The 20,651-nt window shown below is 41.0% G+C and overlaps 2 pseudogenes; one reads left to right on the top strand and one right to left on the bottom strand.

Annotated features, from left to right (window-relative positions):
• Positions 1–9,507: 9,507 nt before the first annotated feature.
• Positions 9,508–10,514, bottom strand: LOC146612330 (B2 bradykinin receptor pseudogene; annotated as a pseudogene).
• Positions 10,515–12,602: 2,088 nt separating this feature from the next.
• Positions 12,603–20,282, top strand: LOC146612331 (katanin p60 ATPase-containing subunit A-like 2; annotated as a pseudogene).
• Positions 20,283–20,651: the final 369 nt, after the last annotated feature.

The raw sequence follows: 20,651 nt of genomic DNA on the forward strand, positions 1-20,651 counted from the left end.
CCTGACACAGCGGTGACTGAAGCCCGAATGGGAAGCTCATTCGATTCGAGATCTGAAAATGCAAATAATGGGGAAGTGTTGTTGTGCTCAAAATAAAAACAGTGTTTGATGATTTACGGAAGCTGTCCTGTTTTTATAGTACTAAGCAAAATGTGCTCATCAAGTTTCTTAATTCCGTGTCTGAGTACAGGTGAATGTAAAATCCCACAAATGCAACAGAATTAGAAAACACTTCACAAGTATATGTTTGTGTTTTTTAAACCGTGGGACTGTTCTAAATGTGCCAAAATGTATCATTTACTTTATTAGAGTGTCCCCATTCTATACACTCTGTATAACTTTCCAGGAACAGCATATATTTGCATGTCATGGCGTTCTGCCAGTGTAGCTCAGAGGATTAAAGTGGGATATGGCCACTGTAAACACTGCAACAGTTACATCCTTTTTGCACACGCTCTTTTCTACTCTGTAATATTCCTGTTAACGTTCTTGATATTTATTTATAATCAACTCTGTCAATCCTTGATATTTATTATTGAGTGATCTGTGTATATTGGGCTATTGCTTAAATGTCTTAAATGTGTAACATATGCTATTGTTAAATAGTGTAGTCTGTTTCTGTTACTGTTATTTATACTGCAGCAACTGTAACCCACATAATTTCCTTAGGGATTAATAAAGTATGCTGATTCTGGTTGATTAATTCAACTTCTGAAAGTGAAAAAGAAAATAGGAATACTGCGTTTATTTAAGTCTAAAAGTAGGATTTTACGTGATGTCCGCGAATGCAGCACTGACATCCACACCTTCCCAGCTGATAATTAGCGGCCTTATAAGAAACAGCTGCGCTTCACTATGCACGGAGGCATTTGGTAGTCTTTTCTATCCAAGGTGGCTAAGCGCGTTAAGTGGTTAAGCGTTGCAGAGCGGTTTGATTTCTTCAGGAAAGCCGCTCATTCTAGTATTGCCCTTAGAGAGTGTTAAGTGGGACTCAGTCGTCAAGGGTGGAACTTGACGACTGTTTCCCTCTTTTGTTACAGAATTGTGCCATACTGCTGCTGTCTTGTTCAGTCTTGTTCGCTTTTATTCTGTCTTGTTGTGGCCTGTTGTCATCTTATGGACTGGCCTTGACTGACTCCTGGCTTTATAGTCTTTTACTCGGAATTGTTTGATATATTTTAATCTTGCGTTTATAAAGAACTGTATCTTAGGGTGTGTTTGTTTTTCTCTTTTATTAATTTGTTTAACGTTTTATGCTTTGTTTTGTTGCTTTAGTGGAGGTGCGGCCGCTTGTTGAGGGGCTAGGCACGTGAGATGGAATCCCCTCCCCGATGTGTGAGAGTGTACACACCGGGCATAGGTAGACTGCACCATTTAGATTTCAGTGTGAGTGACAGTGAGGTTTGCAGTGGAACTATACGGGTCAGTAATTGGTGGCACCCTTGGGAACTCCTCTAGGTTGCCTCCTCAAGTCGTCGTTCTCCACTATTTGTTTAGTTATTTTATTGAGCAGTTATTGTTCTAGGGTAGCATCGTGACAGCGAGCCTGGTCATTTTAATCACTGTTTGTTAATAAAGTCTTCTAATTAACAGTCTTGCAGTCTCAGCCCTGTTACCTTAAGAACTTTTCTGATTTTACAGTTCTGTTTTTTAGTATTTTCCGTAATAAATTTTGATTTGTAAAATTGATCAGCCTCACCTCTGCTATTAATAACGAGCCTGTGGGCTTTGATAGCTAGTGTAACATTTACATTGGCTATAGAAATCTTTCCTGGGGTGTAACTCCCTCCCCAGGTGGCGTTGTCAACATCCTGTGGTCTCCTTAACTAGTTATCCTCCTTCGCGCCACCACATTAACAAAGGTACTCGGCTTGAATCAGTAAAGTAACGAAAAAAAGCTTTATTTTCTGTTGCCTATATTGTAGAGGGTGACTTTGCTTCTAAACGGGAAAATGAGTAGGGAAGAGGTTTGTGGGATTCAGTAGGCAGCAACTCACAATCATTTCTATTGTGGGCTCCAGTAGATTTTCTTAGTGTACAGGCTCTGATAACCTGATCTGCTGCTGTTTGTGGATGTACACAACTGAATTCAACAAGATGTCTGCAGATGTTTCATGAGTTCTGTATTTCCATTCTCTACGCTGACAGTACACTACGTGCTGTCTTTTTTTTTTTTTCTCTCCTAGGTGGCATGAAGGTGGAATCATTGATTGAATCTAAGCATCATCAGCTTAACTTCAAATTCATCTCTGCTACACTTAATGCAACTTAACTCTGACCATGAAACCACAGCCACACAGCAGTCACACACTGCACTTTACTTTGAATTCACCACAGTTCCCTCTGAACTGGCCCCTGCAGGGCCAGCTGGATACTGAAGTTCTGCAACCACAACTTGTGGACACCTGCAGTTGTCATGGTGCTGTGCCATCTCTTTGTGTGCCACATACCCTGTTGATTAATAGGTGAACAGGGCCCTGTTTCAGGAAGCCGGTTTAGTGGAAAAACTGAGTAAGTATACCCTGAGTTAACGAAAACTCTGGGTTTTCGGTTTCACAAAGCGAGTTCAGCTGCAGCCTGAGTGAGTCACTATGACGACACACTCCGTGAAGCTAACCTGCCCCCTAGCAGGTTTACTACAACTAACCCTGACTGTCTCCGCCCCTTTGTCGGAAACCTGACAGTAGGAAGTGTCGGACATGGCGTGCCCCTTCCTTGAAGAGCCAGTAGATCGTGAAGCCCAAATTCTCCGCAGAGCTCTCCGCCGGGAGAGAGTGATCAGAGCGCGTTTGGACATTTTATCATTTCCTGATGATTTTCTGTGCGAACGTTACAGTTTCTCAGCACAATCTATAATTTATTTGGATAACATCCTCAGGCCATATATTACGCATGTGACACATCGCGGACATGCTCTCAGTTCATTGCATATTATTTGTATTGCACTTCGGTTTCTTGCAAACGGGAGCTTTCTGTATAATATTGGTGACGCTGAGCACGTTTCCAAGGCTACCGTCTGTCGGGCAGTCAGGAATGTTACAGTTGCACTGAAACGTCTCCTGTACTCGTCTGTGGTGTTCCCCGGTCACAGACCCACAAGATTTATCAAAGAGGGATGCCACAAAATTGCAGGTATCAGGATGAACAAAACTTAATTTATGATGTGGTGATACTTGGACTACTACTTAAATTGCACATTTATTTTCAGGGTTCCCAGGCGTGATTGGCTGTACAGATGGCACTCACATTCCAATCATTGCTCCTTCAGTAAATGAAGGAGACTATGTGAACAGGAAGTCTTTCCACAGCATTAATGTACAGGTACATAGTTCCCTGTAGCATGTCAAACTAACAAATTATTTCATTATAGTAATGGATGCTAATTTGTGTTCTCTGCACTGTGAAGATCATATGTGATGCTGCCAACATTATCACAAATGTGGAAGCCAAGTGGCCAGGCTCTGTCCATGACTCACAAATATTCCGTGAATGTACACTGAGCACAAAATTTGGACATGGTGAGTTGAGAATACTTTAAAATATATAAAGACCAATTGCTTCAGGGACATTTGAACTGAAGTGTACCCTTCTGTCTTAGGAGAGTTCACTGGCTACTTGCTTGGTGATAGGGGGTATCCATGTTTACCCTATTTGCTTACCCCTTACCCTGACCCTGAACCGGGCCCACAGCAGCGATATAATCTGGCTAATTGCAGGACAAGAGCCAGAATTGAAATGACTATCGGAATGCTTAAGGCCCGGTTCCAGTGCCTGCAAAGACTCAGGGTCACCCCAGAAAGGGCATGTGACATTATTGTGGCATGTGTGATTCTTCACAACATTGCCACAATTAGAGGAGAACACTGTCCTTCTGAACCAAACATCAGCAGTGATCCAAACCATGAACATCCTGGCCCTCCCACGGACATACAAGATGGAAGAGCAGTCAGAGACACCATATGTCACAATCATTTCTTTTGACCCATCACCTCAACATGTTGAAAGAAGAATAAACAGATTTTTTGTTCAACTGGCTTTATTGGTCGCCTGTGTTTCCTGTACACAAAGTATTAAAAGATGTAAACCTCATAAAGTGTCTCTGTTGCTTCCTCCTCTGTAACAGCTGTCAATGTTTCTTCATTATTTTCCTGTAGTAAAGAAATAAACAACATTGCTGTTCTACTGTACACTCATATAATCTGTGGAGTATTACTCACAACTGCATGTTGGTCTGGCTCAACAGGAGGCTGCACCAGATGCAGTACACCATCACCATCAACTGATAGAATATGAGGTTTATACAGGTCACTTATAACTTACAAGGGACCAAATGGCAATTAACAAACATACCAAGCACCTTACACTTCATTGTCATTATGCTCTCAAAGACAACCAAGGCTGAGGGAAGGCAAAATCAGTCGGAAAATAACTTCACTACAAAATAATTCATTATGGTAAAGAGTTTATCAAATGAATGTGTCGCACTGCAAAGGTGACTGTGAAGAAAGGATGTATGCACATCATGTATTATTTTGAATTTACCCCTTATGTAGGCACTTGTGTCTTGCGGGGTTATTGCCTCAGAGGATGTCCCCGCAGAGATGCCTTCGGCCACAGGGCGCCCACTGTTTTGGCTGAGGGCCAACTGCTCAGCCTCTGTGAGTGGTGGTGGTGGAGGACCCCCACCTGTTTTTCGGGCCTCCGCTTTTTTTCTGTTGGCTATAACGGGCCACATTTGAGCATACAGAGTAAGCAAATATGTACTTGTAATGTGCTCAGATAATTTCAATAAGTGCTTACAGAAAGAAAATTAATGTAGCCTCTAACTGCAATTGATTTACATGGGACAAACAGACCAAGCACTATGGCTCATAATACAATTACACCTTACCTGTTTGGACTATATTTTTATATTTCATTTTTACTTGCTGCCAGGCACGTTTGGGGCCTGTTGGGTTGCACCTGCGCTCACATCACATCACAAAATAAAATGTATAAAATAACAAATAAAATAACATATGATAAAATAACGTGTTAAATGGGTGGAAATCCCTCGATCAATGTTTAAATTAACACTCACGCATTGACTCTGTCGGCTATGTTTTGCCATGCATGCTTTTGCAGCTGTGGCTGTGTTACTTTTTTCCGCGGAATTTGCATGTTATCGGCATATGCTGCCATCAGAATTTCGGCCTCAAGCGCTGTGAAATACATTGACCGCGCCTTCTTTCCCTCCGTCTCCATGGTGACTCGCTTAATCTGTGCTCCGCTTATCAGGGCTTTATGTATCCTCGTCCGCGCGCTTCACTTGGGGTTAAAGCAACTCCGCGTTGACTGAACTAATTGTTATCAGCCTTTCTGAAACGGAATATTCCGAGTTGGACAGTTCGGGGTTACTCAACCGTGAGTGTCGTTTTTCACTCTGAGTTTTCCAAACCGGCTTCCTGAAACAGGGCCCAGGACTGCCTTTCATGTGTTACTGTTTAGGCTTTAATCTGTTTCCTGTTTGAAGTCCCACAGTGACCTAAAAATAACTGCCTTCAAATCTGTTAAACCAAAAGTAATGAGCCTGTTGTAAACATGTAAAAAGTGAAAGAACAGAAATTTGTTTAAAAATGTAAGGAGTAAAAAGCTGTCAGAAAAATAAATACTCAAGTGAAGTACAGCCTCCTGAAAATTTTAAGTGCAGTAACAAAATATTTTGTTCTTCGTTACTTCCCACCTCTGGATATTGCAATGTGCACTCTTGAGACAAAGCAGGCATGGACAGCCCACTAACCACATATCTTGCATAGAGAGCTGGTTCCTGCTTACCAAATAAAGGCTTGTTGGAGTTGCTGCTATCCAGTGTATAAAACTCATGCCATCTCTGATTTGTGGCCAGATCTGCTCTAAATGTCCCATGTAGTGGAACACAGACATTTAACTGTGGCAAAATTTAGGAAGTGCATTTTATTTAAAATGTTTTGGTGGTTTCTAATAATAGAATTTGACATTGACATTGCACAGATATAAAGTAACTGCAGACCGCTTATAAATCTGCAAAATGTTAATTTTTCCTACTCAAGCTTTGTTTAATTCCATACTTTTTGTCCACATCCTCACTTGTAGTGGGTCACTGGCCCACCAGGGGGGGCTCATGCCACAGATTGAGAACAGCTACTTTTAACAGCTCACTGAACCTGAAGTATACAGGGAGTGCAGAATTATTAGGCAAATGAGTATTTTGTCCACATCATCCTCTCCATGCATGTTGTCTTACTCCAAGCTGTATAGGCTCGAAAGCCTACTACCAATTAAGCATATTAGGTGATGTGCATCTCTGTAATGAGAAGGGGTGTGGTCTAATGACATCAACACCCTATATCAGGTGTGCATAATTATTAGGCAACGTCCTTTCCTTTGGCAAAATGGGTCAAAAGAAGGACTTGACAGGCTCAGAAAAGTCAAAAATAGTGAGATATCTTGCAGAGGGATGCAGCAGTCTCAAAATTGCAAAGCTTCTGAAGTGTGATCATCGAACAATCAAGCGTTTCATTCAAAATAGTCAACAGGGTCGCAAGAAGCGTGTGGAAAAACCAAGGCGCAAAATAACTGCCCATGAACTGAGAAAAGTCAAGCGTGCAGCTGCCAAGATGCCACTTGCCACCAGTTTGGCCATATTTCAGAGCTGCAACATCACTGGAGTGCCCAAAAGCACAAGGTGTGCAATACTCAGAGACATGGCCAAGGTAAGAAAGGCTGAAAGACGACCACCACTGAACAAGACACACAAGCTGAAACGTCAAGACTGGGCCAAGAAATATCTCAAGACTGGTTTTTCTAAGGTTTTATGGACTGATGAAATGAGAGTGAGTCTTGATGGGCCAGATGGATGGGCCCGTGGCTGGATTGGTAAAGGGCAGAGAGCTCCAGTCCGACTCAGACGCCAGCAAGGTGGAGGTGGAGTACTGGTTTGGGCTGGTATCATCAAAGATGAGCTTGTGGGGCCTCTTCAGGTTGAGGATGGAGTCAAGCTCAACTCCCAGTCCTACTGCCAGTTTCTGGAAGACACCTTCTTCAAGCAGTGGTACAGGAAGAAGTCTGCATCCTTCAAGAAAAACATGATTTTCATGCAGGACAATGCTCCATCACACGCGTCCAAGTACTCCACAGCGTGGCTGGCAAGAAAGGGTATAAAAGAAGAAAAACTAATGACATGGCCTCCTTGTTCACCTGAGCTCAACCCCATTGAGAACCTGTGGTCCATCATCAAATGTGAGATTTACAAGGAGGGAAAACAGTACACCTCTCTGAACAGTGTCTGGGAGGCTGTGGTTGCTGCTGCACGCAATGTTGATGGTGAACAGATCAAAACACTGACAGAATCCATGGATGGCAGGCTTTTGAGTGTCCTTGCAAAGAAAGGTGGCTATATTGGTCGCTGATTTGTTTTTGTTTTTGAATGTCAGAAATGTATATTTGTGAATGTGGAGATGTTATATTGGTTTCACTGGTAAAAATAAATAATTGAAATGGGTATATATTTGTTTTTTGCTAAGTTGCCTAATAATTATGCACAATAATAGTCACCTGAACACACAGATATCCCCCTAAAATAGCTAAAACTAAAAACTACTTTCAAAAACGTTCGGCTTTGATATTGAGTTTTTTGGGTTCATTGAGAACAGAAATTATTCCTCAAAAATACAACTTGCCTAATAATTCTGTACTCCCTGTAGAAGATACAGACTTGTTTTTAAAAAGTGTAAGACTCGTGATGGACAGCTTAAAGAAGCATTAAAAATAACAAAGAACCACATCACAGGGGACAACAAGTCTGGAACGTTTTATTAATTTATTGTCTACAAGTGATTAATATTGAGTGTTACATTAAGTGCTGTGAAAAAGAGGTATGCATTTCAGTGTCCAGCAGTGATCTGTGATTTTAAACCGTAAATAAACTACTTAAAGCATTGTTAATTGTATTTAAACTGTAAATTTAAGCTCCTAGGACCTGGCGTCCACATACATTTTAGGACATCACATTTTAGGGTTGTCTAGACCACAATACTACGTTTTTTTTCTCTACAAGGGCCCAATATCCACTTGCGAGTACATATTGCTACTGTTCTATCAAAATTTAAAGCGAATGTCCTCATATGTGGATCTCATTTTTCTTAGAAATGAAAATCAGGTAAAAAAAAAAAAAAAAAAAAAAAAATCACATAATTCTTTGTTTGTTTGTTTTTTTACAATCATCAGGTCCCAATCAGCCCAAAGAGAAATTAAAAATGCATGCCATGAAAGAGTTCAGGTCTTAGGAGGTTAAAACCCTTACATATAGCCATGCAGAGTTTCTTTTTGATGCAATGGGAATAGAAGCACAATACTTTAATATAATGCAAAGAAAAAAAATCCCTCTTTGAACTTTAAGTTCATCACTGAAACAATCCAAGTTGGTAGCAGTAAATCTGCATCATGCCACAGCACAGAGCACTCCAACTACATAACCATGCCCACAAGTGAAGTGGAAAATCTAACCATGCAAATATTATGTTAATAGTATAAACACTGTTAAACTGTTGCCGTCTCTTTTGCATATTTGTTTCATTATCTCAGCTTGTGTTTATCACATGTGCAATATAAAATAAAGGTGGGAATGCTATTCAATTATGAAGCAGGGTTATTATGGCATTAAATCTGAAATTGTGTCTAATCGATATCAATTAGAGGATGAGCAGTAGAATGACACATTTGAAATTTGAGCCTCATATCCTGTCATGCTACGAATGTCAACAGGATGTCAAGAGAAAGCTATACTGGATCACTGGTTTTGAAGAACAACCACACCCTTACTTGCCATTGAATTTTAACTTCATTGAAATTTAGCACAAACGAAAGCTCAAATATGGCCTTAAATGTAATTATTTGCAATTATAGTTTTATAATTATATTTTTCAAAATGTGACATCTAAACAGATACGGGTTCATGGACGGTTGGTAAAACAAAACTTGTTTGAGGTATGAGGTAATGTCTCCTGTTATTCACTCCTCTGTCAGAGTCTGACGAAACATGGAACAAAGCCCAAGACAATAAAAAGGTGACTTTTCTTCTAACAGTGTATTTTCATTCTTTAACTTCAGGAGTGTTGCATGAATCACATTTCAGACGACTTGCTTGTTATCTTTAGCCTTTCCTCCATGCTAGCTGTCTTCTGCATGCTACTTTCTCTTAGCCAAAGCCAGGAGTTATGTTCCAACTGGAGAAACGGTCAAAGAACGCTCAGACTTCACTACACCAAGCAGAGTCAGACTGACAGCCTTTCAGTATCACCTCTAGGAAATAAACATGTTATGGCTAAATATCCCTTTCTGAAGAAAAAGTAATGCATGCACAATGTTAAACAAAAAACAACAAACATTCAGATTACAAAAACAACATTTTTCTCCTTGCCTGAGTAAATAATTGTCCATTTAACTGGGTAAACCATCACAGCACACATCCAAAAGATCGCAGTCCCGCATATCACTTTGAGCTATGATCACAATTTAAAACTTGTCAGGCGTGTGGACAGTCGGCTGAAAGATGCTGTTTGAGTCTTGTTCCACAATATGAAGAGTTCCTTTGCTCGTTTCTGGAAAGTTTTCCCTACTAAGACGTAGAGAATGGGGTTAAGGACACTGTTGAAGAAGGCAAAGTACGTAGAGATCTGTTGGACGATGGTCAGTGTGATGTGGCATTTCAGAATGCCAGTGTTTTGGAGCATATCTAGTATCTTTGTCACGTGGAATGGCACCCAGCAGATCAGGAATGCCAGGAGAACTGCCAGGATGAGAGTGGTGGCCTTCTGATCCGTTTTCTGAATGTTTAAAACCTCCATTGGCCTCTTTCTCAGAGTTTGAATAATTTTGACAGTGCAGAACAAAATAATGATAACAGGGACGATGAAGCTGAATGTTATGGTTGTCACCTCAGATGCCAGATATTGATTTTGTGGCAAGTCAAGTGAACAGTGAGTAAGATTTGATTGAGAGTTGAATTTTAACTTCCTGTAGATGAATATGGGGAGAGCAAAGACCAAGCCAAGACCCCACACAAACAGACATCCCAGTTTGGCATAAAGCGGCCTGCGTATCCTCTCATGGGAAAGCGGGTGCACCAGTGCCACATAACGATCTATGCTAACCATAACAAGGAAGTAAATGCTACAGAACGCATTCATGTAGATAACAGCTGATGTCACTTTGCACAGGCTTTCACTGAAAGGCCAGTCAAATCCCTTTCTTGTATATTCAGCCCAGAAGGGCAAACAGCACACCAGAGCAAGGTCAGCTCCAGCCAGGTTGCTGAGGTATATCTCAGCCACAGTGCAGGCCTTCTTGTGGAGGCAGAAAACCATCAGCACAAACACATTAAAGATGATTCCAAGCACACTGATGACCAGGATGTAGGGTGGAACCAGAGTGAAGACCAAGCTGTTGTCTTCAGGAATACAATGGTCTTCTCCTGTGTTACTTTGGTCTCCAGACATCTTGACAGAGTAAGAGTTGGAACGGATGCTGCAGAGAGAGGACAGCAACACAGGTAAAACATTATGAAATGCTATGTTATATGGAACACAGCGATATACTTCATTGTCATCAAAACTCATAATGCAAAAGCTGTTGCTGTATTTCCAGTTCGTTCCTAATAAATAAACACTGTGGCAAGTTCAGGCACAGAACCTGTTTTGGTGACTCCTGAAAGAAAATCATTTTTTAAATTTATTTATTTAATGAACTTTTCTCACCATCTCTAAACCCTTACTAAAATTCAAAAACAATGACAAGAGTTAATTTTCTTAGTTTTGTTATTAGGATTAAAGCCTCTCTTTAAAAAAAAAAAAAAAAAAATCAAAACAAAAACAACCCTTGCGATTAGGGTTGGTTCAGGTGACGGCAAACCATTCATACTTTTTTGCCATCACTTATTCAATTCAGGGAGTGTGGGAGGAACCCAGAGTACCCAGTGAGAGGATAGAAACACTATGCAAAAGGTCCCTGACTGGATTTGAACCCAATAGCTTTGTACTTTGAAGCAGCAGAGCTTACCACTGCACCACTGTACTGCCAAGCATAACACTGAAGTTGCTCTAGGCTCATCCAATTAGACAACTTACTATGATGCACAACGTATTTTCCTTCTATTTCTCATAAACTTTAATCTACTTTCTACCATAGTTTGTGTTTTCCTTTGCTTACCCATGAACCACTTGTTTCTCTTCTTTTTCCACTCATCTCCCAACTATTCACAGTAAAGATGGCTAGCCCTTCCTGAATCGGGGTTTGCCAAAGGCCTCTTCCTGTCTCAAAGAAGTGTTTCCCCCCCAGGGACTTGTATGCGTGTCAGGTTTTTCTCTATCATAGTCTTCATCTTTCACTATAAAGACCTTAAGGGAACAGTTTGTGCAAACTGGTGCTAAATAAATAAAAATCAACTGATTTTTCCCCTTGCCTAGACATTTAAAATAGTAAACAAACAAACAAACAAAAAAAAAAACAAAACCCTCCTCAAAAAAAACAACACCTCAATCTTTCATAGAAAATCAATTTTCTTTGTTTTTGTTGCTTTTAAAACTTTTTTTTGTATTAAAAGTACTTAATTCTAACACCCCCCTGTCCCCCACCCCTATGTAGTATTTTGTATTTGTTTTTGCACATAAACGATAACAATCCAAAGGTATTCACATTTTGAACTTACTGCGGTTCAGCAAAACAGAAACCACATTGAATGCAGAACTTTTCCATATCTGTCACTTAACGCTGCATAATATGAAAAGCAATTGCACAAAAGGATGATTAACGGTTATCAGCACCAATCCAACAACATTTTGCCTGCATGTCGCCTCCACTGTATAACTGCGGGGCATCCACAGTTTCTGTATGTTTTCTCAGCAGCTTTAAAACAATTTTAACTGAAATGCATGAACGCTTAAAAACAAAAAAAAGTGGCAAAAAACAAAAACTCGTTATCATGTGTGTGTGTTTGTATTAGTCTAAATGTTTAATCGTACTTACTCGTTTTGGTTAAAGGTTCTCAAAACGCTAAACGCGTTGAGACAAATCCGGTTAAGAATCTGCAGTTACACCTGACAGAGTTCATAACCTGCACAGCCAGAATATTAACTCAAAACTTTGTTGTTATTTGTCACAAGTAATGATATAAAGCAGAAAACACTTTTTATTATAAATCATTATGCACACTGTTAAGTTGTAGTTTTGATTTAATTAACCTTAAACTGCAGAAGAAAAAAGGTTTAAAAAAAAAAACAAAAACAAAAACAAAAAAACACAGACAGAAAAGTAAAAAACAAGTTTGTTCATACCTTGTACGCAAGAGTCTGTCCTCTAGGTAAAAAAGAAAGCGTCCAAAAACCAACTATACACACCCAACACCTTGTGCTACTGACTGTGGCTGTCGCTGACTTCGAGGGGAAAGTAAACCGATGGCTCGCGCTGCTGCCACACACTTCGGTCAATCCCTCCCTTTTCTCTGTTTAAGTACCGTTGTGGTACGGAGGGCCTAACGTGCCCCCCGAGGGGAACGCGAACTACGCGGTGGAACAACTTCACATCACCTAATGGAGCCCAATTATCAATCAGTGAAAGTCGCCCACCAGGCCCGAGAGGCGGTGAGTGAACACGGGCTTTTGTTTCTTGTTGTTTTACGCAAATTTGACGCACAACTGTTTTCAGATATCAGCCTGTGGCTATCTAACAAGCAGTGGCAGTGAACAGATGGGCACCGAACTGTCTGGTACTGTAAGCAGTGTTAAGCTAAAGGCATATGTATCCAGGTGTTGGTCGATTTATTTTGCACATGTGATGGGATTTCTATATTGTCGCTTTCACGAGCGTGGTAGTTAGCCGTCGAGCTAATCGTTAAGTTCTCCATGCACTGTGTGACAATAAAGCGGCTGCGTCCACTGGTTGCCTAGAGACAGCTCAACTGGTTGTTGTTTGTTGTTGACTGGCCCCCTCTGCTGGCAACTGTGTTTTCCCTGTATTTCCAGCCCAATATAAAATATTCCTCCTCCACATGTTTGAACCAGGGAAGAGAAGAGAACTGAAGCATTAATGAGCACAGGCTAACTCGTTAGTTGATAATTAGTGGCTACTTTTAGTTAGACCACAGACATAAATACTTTAGGGAGTGTCATTTCCATCTTTATTGTCTGTGCAGGTTCTTAGTCATCCAGGTCATGGCAGTCTTTAAGAACTTGTAAAAAAAGAAAAGCAGTTGGACTTCTTTAAGTTTGATGATGTTTTTCATCTTTCACCCAAGAGGTTTCTTAAGTTCTAAAAACAACAGGTGGAGGGTGCAAGGTATTTAACCAATAGTGGGAATTTTCACAAGCTTAAAGAAGTACAGTTCTTGAGACTTCCATCTTTACTGAAATTAGGCATACAGTTAAAGCCCATGGGTAGCACAGTGGTAAAGAGTTTTGCCTCCCAAAGAGGTCTATCCACAGGCCAGCTGGAGTGTCTCTGTGTGGAGTTTGGATGTTCTCCTCGTGTCTGTGTGGGTTCTCTTCAGCTACTCTGGCTTCCTCCCACAATTCAAACACATGGACATTAGTTGAATCAATGACTCTTAACTTGATCATAAGATAGGAATGTGTTAGCCCTGCGTTAGGTTTTGTTTATCCATAAGTTGTGACACTTCATATCCTTCTGTTAAAAAAATCGGAATATTCTTCTAAAATATGTTGCTTTTGGGGGGACTGTATTGGTCTTTATTAGACCATATCTGTTCTTCATGACACCTGTGACAAATTGAACAATATTATTTGGTAGTTATTTCTCATATAACAGCTCCATTTGAATTCCCCTTTTGTCCTCTTGTTGCTGCTGTTCTTGTTGCTGTCCAACAGGATGAGCAGAAGACTGAGATGAGGAAGAAAAGTCTCCTCATCCTTATCTATCACCACCTGCTGGGGGAAGGGTCAGTATAAAATTGTGTGTGTGTGGATGCATCAAGTGGTGATCAAAAAGATTAACTTTTCTTTTAAGTACATTTTTAGCATCAGGTTTAGATACGGACTTTTAAAACAGGTGGCTGAGTTTCTTTGATCAGAGCAGGTAGAATACATAAATTCACTCTTTGTTACTTCAGAACAGAATGGCATAATGCAAAAATGGCATTGCTAGTTTATTATTGGATAAGTGGTAACAAACCAACCAAAAGGTCATATTTGTATGTCTGTATAGAAAAAGTGAAGTGCAATTCATCAAGACAAGCACATCAAAAATCTGTTCCTTGCAATGTGTCGGTCCACCAGCTATGTAGCTGCAGCAGTGGCCTTGGATCAAGAGATAAATGGAGGTGTGAGTAGGTTCGAGGTTAGCGATAACATCGATCTGGAGATGGTGTTGAGGGAGTATGAGAGCTACCACTACGTCAAATTCCAGAAGTATCCCAAACTTATCAGAAGAATAGCAGAAGCAGGTACAAGAACTCTGCTGAAACACTGAGAAGCAATGAAAATTATATCTCAAGCTCTGTAAAATTATTAAAAACTAACTTATTGTCTTAGCATGTTTTTTTCTGATATTTTTTTCTGTCCAGGTGAAAGAAAATATCCAACACGTAGTGCAACTAAGAGGTGAGTCAGTCATGGACCAAGTATGCTGTGCATACATGCTCACAGTAGAGGTGGGGAAAAATTCGATACAACATCGAATCTCAGTATTTTCTGTGGCAATATTGTATCGATAAAGCAACACAGACACTGTCTCATTAGCAACAGGGATGAGACCGACTACAGAAGTGAGGTGAGACGCCTGGCCACGTGGTGTGCTGACAACAATCTCTCTCTGAATGTGGAGAAGACGAAGGAGATTGTTGTGGACTTCAGGAGAATGCACACCCAACATGCTCCTCTGACCATTGACGGAGCGTCTGTGGAGAGAGTGAGCAGCACCAAGTTCTTGGGTGTGCACATCACAGAGGATCTCTCCTGGACGTACAACACCACAGCACTGGCCAAGAAATCACAGCAGCGTCTCTTCTTCCTCCGCAAACTAAGAAGAGCAGGAGCTCCAGCCCCCATCATGTACACTTTCTACAGAGGCACCATCGAGAGCATCCTGTCGAGCTGCATCACTGTGTGGTTTGGAGCCTGCAATGCGTCCTGCCATAGAACCCTCCAACGCATAGTGAGAGCTGCAGAGAGGATCATTGGTGTCTCTCTCCCCTCCCTCCAGGACATTTACAGCACCCGTCTCACTAAAAAAGCCCTTTGCATAGCGGCTGATCCCACGCACCCAATGCAAAGCTTCTTCAAGCTGCTGCCGTCAGGGAGGAGACTGCGGAGTCTCCAGGCCAGGACCAGCAGACTGAAGGACAGCTTCATCCATCAGGCTGTCAGGAAGCTAAACTCCCTCCCGATTCTGCCCCCCTCTCCCCTCTTCTCCACCACGGTCTCACTGAACTCTGTCACACACACACACACACTCACTCTCTGACGCACTCACTGGCCTGCACCAGTCACCTTGGGGAGCATTGGACTGCTTAAGCATTGGACCTCATAAGCCTTTGTTGTTACACTATCTCTTACCATACACTACTAAATCCCCATTTGCACTATTTTGCCTATTTTGCACCACTATGCCTTCTTACTTAAATATTGTATATTGTATATTACATAGCTTTTTTTTTTGTTATACGTAAAATTGTATTGTATTTATTTAAATTTATTTAAATTTTTACTTTTTAATTATTTTATTTGCATTTTTCTAATCACTAGGGTTTGAGAGTAACGCAATTTCTATTCTGTGTATGTCCTGTACATGTGGCAGAATTGACAAATAAAGTTGACTTGACTTGACTTGACTTATGGCGACATTTAGGGCAGAAAAAACAAAAAAACTATTGCATAAAACAGATATTGACAAGTTGAACTTTGAGGAGATAATTTGTAGTTGAAATGGGTGATAAATTGCAAATATGTTATTGCAAAATTCAGCATGTCACAAAATGTTAAAAATCACAATAATAATTATGAGTGAAGTATTCTTTTTTTTTTTTCTTTTTTCTTTTTCAAATTGTGATAATATTGTATCATGGGTGTGTCTGGTGATTCCCACCTGAATATATAACAATAAGTGAGTCTGCCATGCTGCTAGTCCATGCATGACAGTTAAAAAAACAAAAAATACATGTGTTTTGTTTTTTATTTGTCCCCAGGAGTCCCTGTTCAGTTGTGAAACCCCTCCCAGAAATCAACCCTTCCCGGAACACAAAGACAGGAACTGGAGCAAAGAAGCCAGCCACTAGTGTACAAGCAAATGTGGAAAAATGAAGTCAAATCAAAACAACTCTGTACTCTAGCTAGCAATTATTCTGACATTTGTGTTAATTTCCTAGGAGAATGGCACCAATCTTGCTCCACAGTCATGGGACTTTGGTCTCAGCATATCCTCCATCAAAATTAGACCAGCTGGAAAGTGTGCCACAAACAGGAAAGTACTGGAGAAGTGAATACTCTGAGAACAGAAGCAAACCTCATCGACTGAAGTTAATCACATTTTTTTCTAGTATGACATTTATGAGACGGTTTTCATTTTACGATGATGCTGCAGCAGGATGCTAACAAAATTGTTTATGTTTAATTCATTACAACATAAACCAGCACCTTTATGATTTGGGGTTGATTTGGCCGAGCCAAATGCAAAAACATAAAAAAGAAGTCCTCACCCTTTTTAAAACAAAATTACCACTGTCACTTTTGTTCCTATTATGTTCTCTTATGTATCTTGGGGGCAGAAGACTGATGCCAAAGGTGCAATCCAGGATGCTGTCAGAGGAGCTGGGATTGATTCAGACCATATGGTAATTATGCTGGAGCCTTTGAGCTAAACTGAGTTATAAAAAAGGTCATAATATTCAGACAAGCTTCAAACAACTGTGAAACGTGTAAAAATATATTTTGGTAACAGTCTGAATTGTCCAAAATAAAAAACTATTTGAAGGCAACAAAAAGTACAAAATGTCTACTGATAATAATAAAAAGTCTATGTTGCAGGAACGCCTACTGAAGCCACTGAGTGGCTTTTCTGGAATGAGTGGTGAGATGAGGGAACTAGCTACGATCATCAGCAGGGTAAACACACACACACGCACACACACACACCTTAATAAGCCTGGGGAGAAGCTGATTTTATCTTAATTTGTTCCTTGGAATATGATGTAAAAATATGAAAATCCTCCATATGACTCTTGCTGAATGTGTCCACTACAGAGCAGCAGAGGGCTTTGTTTTGAATGAATTGATCTTTTGTACTAATGAAGGCCCAGGCTCTATCCACTTCCCATATCTGTTGTTTCATTCTAAAAGACATCTATTTACGCAACCAGGACGTGTGTGGGGGGCCAATTTCTGGCTTATATCTTTCACATGCATCACTCACTCGCTGTTGTGTGTGTGTGTGTATGCTTTTCCAAAGGACATCTATTTGCACAGCCCCAATGTGCGATGGGAGGACATCATCGGTCTGGAGGATGCCAGGCGATTAGTCAAAGAGGCCGTCGTTTATCCCATTAAGGTGCGGCCGCTACCCGAGCATGCTGGTATTTCAGCTCCGGACGCCCATCTTCGATTCTGAATACATCTCTTTTAAAGGGCTTAAAGAGAATGGTAAATGGCCTGTATTTATATAGCGCTTTACTAGTCCCTAAGGACCCCAAAGCGCTTTACATATCCAGTCATCCACCCATTCACACACACATTTACACACTGGTGATGGCAAGCTACATTGTAGCCACAGCCACCCTGGGGTGCACTGACAGAGGCAAGGCTGCCGGACACTGGCGCCACCGGGCCCTCCGACCACCACCAGTAGGCAACAGGTGAAGTGTCTTGCCCAAGGACACAACGACCGAGACTGTCCAAGCCGGGGCTCGAACCGGCAACCTTCCGATTACAAGGCGAACTCCCAACTCTTGAACCACGATCGCCCCAGAAGGAGGGCAGTGGGGTCAGGCCAGTCTATTAGACTAATATTAAGTCTTTACCTGGGATATTATGGTAACACAGATACAGAAATTGATAGAAAGACACATGTGGCATGCCATGTAGAATTTATTATACTGCTACAGTCACACAAGTTGTGCTTCTGCAAATAGATAAAAACTGCATCATCAGACTTATCAGGTTTCTTTGCACAGAGCTCAGTTTGCTATTGGTGTGCTGAAAATGGAAATACAATGTGTTCTCATACTGAGCTAGGATGTGATTTACTCAAGTTGTATCTATACTGTTTTGTTCATGTTTCCCCCTCATTCTTTGACTCCGTCTCTCCTCCTCAGTATCCCCAACTCTTTACAGGCATCCTGTCTCCATGGAAGGGTTTACTGCTCTATGGTCCCCCAGGTAAGGACTCAAGTGCAGGATATTAAAAAAATGTCAGGGGCTCACTATGAAAACTTGCCCTTCACATTCCCTTACCCACGCAGGTACAGGTAAGACGTTGCTGGCCAAGGCCGTAGCTACAGAATGTAAGACCACCTTCTCCAACATCTCAGCTTCCAGCCTTGTCAGCAAGTGGAGGGGAGACTCTGAGAAACTGGTCAGGGTAGGCTGTCAGCTATAGGAAGAATTTTACAAAAACATGTTTGAATACTATTCTCTGGGGGGGGGGGGGTCTAATTAGTGTAAATGATTTAATACATGTGTCTGCAGGTTCTATTTGAGCTGGCCAGGTACCACGCTCCATCCACCATCTTCCTGGATGAGCTTGAGTCAGTGATGGGCCAGAGAGGAAGCAGCATGGGGTGAGCTCAACCACAAAGTGCAGTAAAATGTAGATGTGCCACTGCTGCTGTCCACAAAACCTCTGTTTACTGCTTTCAGGGGCGAGCACGAGGGGAGTCGCAGGGTGAAGACTGAGTTACTGGTTCAGATGGATGGACTAGTGTTACGTTCCCCTGAGGGGTCTAGGCGGTGAGGGGGAAGTAACAAAAAGTGTCCGGGTCAGAAAAAGGAGTCAAGGAGGCAAAAGGGTTAAATTAAAGAGTTTTAAAGTTTCTATTAACACTAACTAAAAGAGACGGACAAGCCGCTATCACCATTTAAGAAAACAAAACTCAGGCGTTGGTCAATAAAGTAAAACATAAGCCAAAAAGAAAGAGCAGCTCACTAGCTGAAATCCGCTGAAATCCACCAAAAACACACACACGCGCGTGCAGAAAACCACCAAAAAAAATACAGCTCACTAGCTGTAACCACACTCTGGCCCAGAGCTCACCTTTCCCTGGGCTTAAATCTCCTTGATTACTGACGCGAGTCAGCTGTGTAAAAGGGAAAGGTGGCACCTCAGGCAGAAGAGGTGGTGGGACACCTTCTTTTGCATTTACAAATGAATAGGAAGACAGAAAAATACAACTCACTATTTTTGCTGTTTCAACCCTCCTCGTACATTTATTGCCAGCATCATCTCAGCCTGATTTTAACATTCATTTATTTTTCTTGCATTGAATGCATTTGAAAAAGACCCTTCATTTTCTTGACAAACACAAGATTATGATGTTATGATGTCATAGCTGTTTAAATAAAAAAAGATGACTACTAAGACAGCTATAAAATTATGACAGTTAAATCTGCCTTTGTTTGTTTCTAATAAATCTCTCAGGGAACTGGACCACGCAATGCTGAGGAGGTTAGAAAAGCGGATTCTAGTGAGTCTTCCCTCTTCACCAGCTCGCCAAGCCATGATTTCTCATTGGCTGCCTCCTCTCAGCTGCACAGGAGGGATGGAGCTACGCACTGTGCTAGACTACGAAGCACTGGCAAAAGTGTGTATGGAGTTTGTCAAGTGTTTAATCGTTATGCTTAACAATTTTTCTTTAATTAATATAATTTCATAAATCATATATGTTATCTGGAAGGAAATGTGTTCACTCATGTGCATCTGTACATTTGTGTGTTTTATTTCCAGGAGATGGAGGGCTACTCTGGCTCAGATATAAGATTGGCATGTAAGGAAGCTACCATGAGACCAGTTCGAAAGATCTTTGATGCTCTGGAGTCACATCAGGATGGTAGGACAACACACACACAATGTCAAGATTGACCCCTACAACAGCCATCTTCTCTGACTTACTGTGATTCTCTTTTACAGATGACACAGACATGCCCGCCATCCAACTGGAAACTGTAACAACAGCTGATTTCCTGAATGTGATTGAACACACCAAACCCTCAGCACGAAACCTGATGGACAGATACACAGCCTGGGAGAGAGAGTACCAATCTGTCTGACGCTAGTACACATAACATGAATGCAAAGACTGTCATACTAACGCAATAAAAGTGATGATAACTTGTTTTTACTGTTACAAATTTATCCTGCACTATACTAATAATTTACACTAATGACTATATATTTGCGTAAAATGTTTCCTATACTTTGGATATTTGTGACAAGCTACTGCAGGTTGGAACGGTGTACATTTTAATCACTGCGGAGTTTTGAAAAACTCTTTTTGACATGGAGGAAATATTTGTTCATTGATCATTTGTTTTCTTTTTTATTATTTGAAAACAAAAAGTATACAACCTAATACAATAAAACTTTGGTGACTGGTACTTTGAGTCAAACTACTATAGCATGACTATTTTTGATTCATC

This window comes from Diplotaxodon limnothrissa, linkage group LG19, assembly GCF_057381915.1.
Source record: "Diplotaxodon limnothrissa isolate DT_005_m linkage group LG19, D_limnothrissa_male_GT1.1, whole genome shotgun sequence".
NCBI classification, from domain to species: domain Eukaryota; kingdom Metazoa; phylum Chordata; class Actinopteri; order Cichliformes; family Cichlidae; genus Diplotaxodon; species Diplotaxodon limnothrissa.